This window comes from Rissa tridactyla, chromosome 3, assembly GCF_028500815.1.
Source record: "Rissa tridactyla isolate bRisTri1 chromosome 3, bRisTri1.patW.cur.20221130, whole genome shotgun sequence".
Classification (NCBI taxonomy): Eukaryota; Metazoa; Chordata; class Aves; order Charadriiformes; family Laridae; genus Rissa; species Rissa tridactyla.
Genome location: NC_071468.1, coordinates 15,210,173 through 15,216,957, shown reverse-complemented (window position 1 = coordinate 15,216,957; position 6,785 = coordinate 15,210,173).

Genomic DNA, 6,785 nt, shown 5'->3' with positions numbered 1-6,785 from the left:
GGATCTTTGAGGGTATTTCCTTTCTGAACTTTATCTTACCTGAAAGCAGAAATCCTGTTAAAATGTATTAAGACACAGTTCAACACATCTTCCTATTCTACCTTATATCACCTCCAGTGGTATGTGGAGAGACGTGGAGTTTTGTGCTTTGAATAATCAAATGGCTAACTAAACAAGGAAGCTGCCTTCTACTGAAGTGATGGGTGAGTCAAACAGTTGTCTGGACGATGGGCTGACCTGTTCTTTCATGTCTTCTATGAAACGTTTTGTATTGGGCTCTTAAGAAATTTTCTGGCATTACTCAATATGCTTTTTTTCCCCGCCTCCTGCTTTTACCACAGTGCTTGATAGGTGAGGACTAGCTCTCAGGGTTACGTAGGCAAGAGTTATATATACATGCATGCATGCATGCATGCATACAGATAACACGCATAGGTAGAGATAACATATATACTATTTATAAGCAGCAGGCATCACTGCCGGTGGAACAATTATCCTTCGCTGTGAGGACACACCAGGAGAAGGTAGGACATCAAACGCCAAGTGCTATGTAGAGGGATTTGGTGCCGGCATTCAGCTGTCATCTGTGGCCAGCACAAAGTTAGGATTTTCTAGGGGTTTGAAAGGCGTGTAGCTCGTCACCACTTCTTGGAGGCATGGTGCTGAGATGAAGATGTCCTCTAGGATCAAATGGGTGTATTAGTTACACGACGCTGCTGGCCATGCTGCATGCAGCAGCTGCTGCTGTACTTTTCTCTGGAAATGTTGAAGGGAAAGGCAAAGAGTTCGTAACAGCAATCATGAGAAGAATGGGTGTGATGTAAAGCAACTACATGAGCCGTATCAGCTGCCCTGCATGTTACAGCTCCAAAATATCTGCCTGCCAAATGGCTGGGAACATAGGCTGGTGTTTTAGCTAACCCAGATTTTGTGCACCCTTGTCCTCTTAGTTTTGCTGTTTAGGGGTGGATTAGCTGATCACAAAGTATTCTGCAGAGATCAAAATACTTTAACGGGAATTGTGGGCAGTCAGAATCTCTAATGATTAGGATGATTATGAATAGGATGGTGTAACCTTAAGCGCTAAAGGGCAGATCTTGAGTAAATGGGATTTTCATATTTCCACTGATTTCAATGTAGCTTGAACAATTTACACAGCAAAGAATATGTATTTTAATTTCTCAACCAGAGTCCTTAAAAGTGAATCTTTGTGTTGCTTGGAGTTCTGAATGCCATCCAGACATTTTTGCTACAGGCTCTTTGTTAACAGTGGGAGACTCTGGGGGATGTTCACAGCTCGGCCTTGAAAGTCTCAGCACCAGGAGGTGTTCATCAACTTTTGGGCCAATAATCTAAGCAGAGGCAATTCAGGACAAGGTCCTCCACCTGTCTGTAGATTCATTCATTTTGTGAGAAAACACAGTTCAGTGCTTCTTTTCGGGATATTTCTATTTGCTAAACAGCCCACAGGAAGAGTGTGAGCCAGCTTTTATTTTATTTCTGAAGTACACCACTATGTTTAATCAAAGACGAGGTTATACCTGCAAGTGCCGTTTTCATACTGTGTGTTTAGAGACTAATAAAGATTAACAAAGCCTAATACAGCCACATTTCCATTTTGACTAATGACTGCTAATTTCTGTAGCTAATGTTCTGCTGTATTACAAGAATGGTTGTAAAAGATGGCCCTGCATCATTTGTTCTGCTCACCCTAAAATTTATTATTTTGTATGCAGACATTTCCTCTGTTACACACAGCCAGGAGCGGCTCCTCAGCCCAAATACAGATTGTCTTTGTTAAGTCAGAGCTGGGCTGAGCTCTGTGAGCTCCAGGTTTAGCCCTCAAATTGCCCACTACCCCAGTGTTGCCGGGGATAAATCCTCTCATGGAGAGAGTAAGAGGGTCTCAGAGGATTCTTTCACGGTCCAATTACTTTTAGTAAAAGTGAAGGATTTTCTGTGGATTCTTCAGATTCTCATTTTAAGACACAAAGATGAGGCCACTTCATCTAAGATGCTGAGAAAGATCAGCAGAGATTGCAGGATGCTAATGTAGTGGAAGGACTTACATCAGATGGCAAACATACTAACTAGGAGAATGTGCGAAGAATAGAGAATCAAATCCATTCAACCTACTGGTTCATGGCTTCCATCTAAAGCTTTTAACCTGTCTGCTGTACTTGGCTGCTTTCCCTTAGAAATTATTAATTGCTGGAAGAGATGCTCCACCCGTGCCGGAGGACATGGTGGGACGCTCCAATTCAGTCTGGTTCAGTAACATTGCTGAGTGGAGTACAAGTGATTTCCAGGTATACTTTGGCTAGTTGTAGACAACTGTATCTGGTGCCTGCTCATACACATGACTGCAACCAGACAGCAGGCAGAAGCTTAAAACACGAGGTGGAACACCTTGTAGCTGTCTAAGCAGTGACTGTTCACGACACATAAAATGCTTCAGTGCCCCTTTTGTTCAAAGATTTCCAGGTAATTTGGGGAAGAGTTCAAAACAATACACCTACAGGCAGGTTCAGTTGGGAGGATTTTCAAAACATTTAAAGTAGCTGCATCATTGCCTCTCAACACACACTGTCACAGCTGGGGCTGCTGGCTCAGTTTCTTGAGGAAAAAAAAAGGCTATGTATGCAGGTGATTTAAAACTCCATTTTTTAAAGCATTGGGATTCTTATACTGTCTCTGGGTTTCAAGGCCTATCTATAAACTTTAGTTCTTTTTCAAATAAATCCTAGACTGAGGTGAGAACTGGGGAAGGGTTACAATGATTTTATCAGGCATTGTGGATGCCCTGCACACCCAAAAATCAAGTCTCAAGTATTTGCTCTTCAGTGTAGCTCAGACTATGTCAATTGCTCACCACTTCTTTTCCTGGAGAGCTGCAAAATGAGAAATTCCTCATCATACATGTTTTGTCTGTCTGTGTAAAGTGCAGCCAGTCTCCAGGCTGTTTTCTTCCCCTTATTTTTCTCTTAAATCTATCTTTCTGTCTGTTGCTCATGTTGTTGTAGCCGTGAAGGTCAATGGCTGTAAAAAGGCAAAGTTTGGAGGGAGAGACAGTATTTTTCATCTGGAGAAAATGTAGGCAAGTTGTTAGGCACTTAGACCCTTTTTCAGGTCTGAAATATGTACTGTACAATAGAAAATTGAATTTTTGTTTCCAGGGTTTTATTCTGAAGATTTTCTCTTTGTTGCCCTTGAGAATCAGGCCTTGTGGATCAGTTGTAGAGTGATTTTATAACAAATGAGGGCTCTGTGTGGGAGGACGGCGCAATCTGCATTTGTTTGGTTGCTCACAGGGAACGCCAGTGACCTTCATCTTCGATGGGAGTAGCAATGAACTGATTCCTAACTGAGACCAGTTTCCCAGGGTGCCTGGGGCAGTGATTTTGAGTCTCAGAGAGCCTCCTCTGCAGAGAAGCTTTCCAAATACTGTATCGTTATGGCATGTGAACCATTTATTGAACTTTGTAGACTGATGCATTTTTTCAGTCCACACTGTAATGAGGCAGCTATGATTATGATCACCTTGTTACCACTGATGGGTGTGATTTGCCTGCTGAGATTCTAATCATGATTTCTCCCAGGAGCCCACCACTTGCAGCAAAAGGTGATGGCTGCTAATGTTTAGCGTAGCCGCTAATATTAAAAAAGGGCTATGAAATCACTCTTTGCTGTTTTCAGTGGGAGGATGAGAAACATCTGTCTTGAATGTTACAAGAAAAAAATAATATCTCAGCATGCAATTTCATGTGTGAATCTGTGGTAATCAGCAAGATGGAATGTGATCTCTTGGGGGACATTGTCTCGTTCTCCAAAATGAGGCAAAAAGGGCAAAATAACTGTTGGGGGGTTGTGAGTAATGGCTTTGTAACACCTAATGTATTCCATTTTTCTATTAGCCTTTGGTTTATCTTGCTATTTTTCTTTTTTTTGGGGAGGGGAAATAACCACATGCCAGAATGTGGTTGAATAAAGACAGTCATTCATGTTGCAGCATGTTATGAAAATATCCTGGAGAGCCTAAAATAGTTCAGAGAGGGACTGAGAATAGCCGTGTCTATGGCTTCAAAGCCCCAGTAAAAGTCAATGGGGTCACTCATTTTGATTTCGCACAGATCTACAGTGAATGTAAAGCCTTGAAAATACAGTGATAGGCGCTAGATTAGAATCGGATGGGTCCCTCACTTCTCCTGGGAGTGCCACACTCCCACCCACCCCACCCCAGCTAAAGAGAAAAATTTAAAAGTAATGATTAAATTGACTTTTTACACTTGTTTTAATGATCAGGAAATCTTCTAGAGAAGGCGCACCTCATCCCAAGAAACAAGGAGTTTCCAGCAGGACTGTGCAGGGTGAGATCCCTGCTGGATCCTCAGTGGAAAAAATTATCCTGGCTATGCCTTTTCTGCCGTGCTTGAAAAAAAAGAAGTCCCCTGTGCCTTTAGGCAGGAGTATCTTTCAAAAACACACCCCACCCATCCAGCAGAACTACCAGGCCTTGCTGGAGACGTGCTTGAAGAACAAAACCTTGTTCACAGATGACAACTTTCCTGCTCACATCAGCTCTATTGGAACAGGAGCACTGCTAAAGAAACTACCCCGAAATCTACAATGGAAGAGGCCACATGTAAGTGACTTTCAGTGAATACTCTAATGCAAGAGGAGGATTACAGCTGATAGCCTTCAATTAGTGTTAGCATTGAGCAGACTACTCTTAGGCTTTAATTTAGGTGTGCCTTAATGCCTCCAGAGATTACACTTACTGTATGAGCTGTCACTTTGGAAGCTGGGGTACAGGGCGTTTCATAATTGCCTTTGAAGCATTTGTTGCCCAAAATCATAACCAGACTCACTCAGTTTATATCCAGTAATGCATGGAGCAGGCAAGGAGAGTAAGCAAAGGGAGCAGGGGGAGCTGGTGTCCTTGGAGCTCACAGCTCTGATGATCCCACCATGATTTTATGATGACAGTTCTCATGGTGATGATCCCTCTCCCCAGAATTCAAGATCTTGACCTTTTAGAAGATTTCTGAGTTTCTATACAATTCTTAGCTTTTGACACCTCTTCTATGGACCACATACTCTTGTGATGCTGGAGGCTGCTACTTTCAACGTCAGCAGCAGGTACCTTATTGTCTTGCTGGGCTGTTTTTTTTTTCCTGCTTAACTGTTTAGTCTATTCTTTATCGTACTTAGAAGCAGTCTTTTTGCAGCTTTCAAGGTTGAGCTTCTGCCACAGTCAGTAATTGGACACCAATCAGTGAGTTGTTTTTAGTTTCGAGGCATCTGTTTTCTACTTGTGCCCATGTTTCCAAGGCCTTTGCTGGTATTCCACACTTAAACTGAACCTCACAAGAAGAGACACCTGGTACTGAGCACTGGCCACAGAGCAAGTTCTCATAACAAAAGGATAAGAAGTCTAGGAGGCCAGGATTGGGGATTGGCACGGTTAGATAAGGGCGGTTAGCTCTGGCCTGTTACTAGCAGTGGCAGTTCTGTTCTTACTGAGCCACTGAGCAACTTATTGACAATCAGATCTTCCTGAAAGCAAAGTATAGAATTATCTGTGTATTTCAGTAGCACTGACTCCTTATGTTACCATGTCTGTAAGGGAATTCTGCCAGGTAATAGCAGATAACATCTCCTGAGCTAAGTTACTTTCTAGCTGTCATATTTTGTCTAATTTAACCAATTTAACCAATAGAAGGGCTGAGTTTCTGCAAAACTAATGAAAATCACTGTGAAAGTAAAGGTACCTTTACAAATTGTGCAGGAGAGCTCGGGAAAAGCAGCTCTGGTTCTCAGAGTTTCATATGCAATTTGGTCTCACAGATGGTTTGTGTTAACTCAGAATCTGCAGATGGAGGAAGAGTGCGGTCCTCAGGGGCCTGAGCTGGGTTGTGCTGGGCACTATGGCTGAGGCAGCTATATCAGCGTAGAGGTATTTGGGAGGGAAAGGTCAACATGAGTCTTGGCCTCTACAAAGCCCTTCAGGTGTCCCTCCAACCCAGAGATGTTGGAATGGACTTGAAACCTCCTATGTCTCTCAGTCCACCATTCTGCTGCTCTAAAACTGCCTCGTGAAGAAGGCTGCCGTTTGCTCTGAATGACAAACTTGGTCCAGCAAAGGCTCTCTGAGGATGGATGCTGTGCATCCTTCAGTCCCTGCGCTGCAGAGGAAACTCTGAGATTCTGCCATTCAGCCTGCAGGCTGGTAGCTTGCTGCATCTATGACTGATGGCCTGCAAACTGAATACCCAAATTCACCAAGGATAGGGCTCGGTGTCTAATTACTGTAACTGCCTTCTGAAGGTTTGCTGTTTCTCAGCTACTGCCTGAAGGGGAAGCCAACAGTGTGAAAATTAGCTTGAGCAATTTGTGGGTCATTAGAGTGAAACGTTAAGTTTGACACTTAGGTTATTAATTTGACCCCAGAGGCACTTGATAGAGGAAAAAATAACAACGTAATTTCTCTCTGAACAATTATTTACAGACCTAGTCTTGTCACAGCAACAGGAACTTTGTGTAGCAGCCATCAGTTAGTCTGTAGCTTGACTGTCGGTCAAATTATGGAGACATCAGCCAGGTTAGGTGAAAGTTTGAACAGTTATGCTGTGCCATTGTACCCTCTTTTGGCTGAAACTTGTCAGTAATTGCAGATGAGCAGGTCTGGCAGGTCTGAAGGGTTGTCTTCTCAGTGAGGTGTTTGTGGAGACCCATGGTGTTGCATCTGAGCACCAGTGGCTTATGTCGGAGACCAAATTCAATAT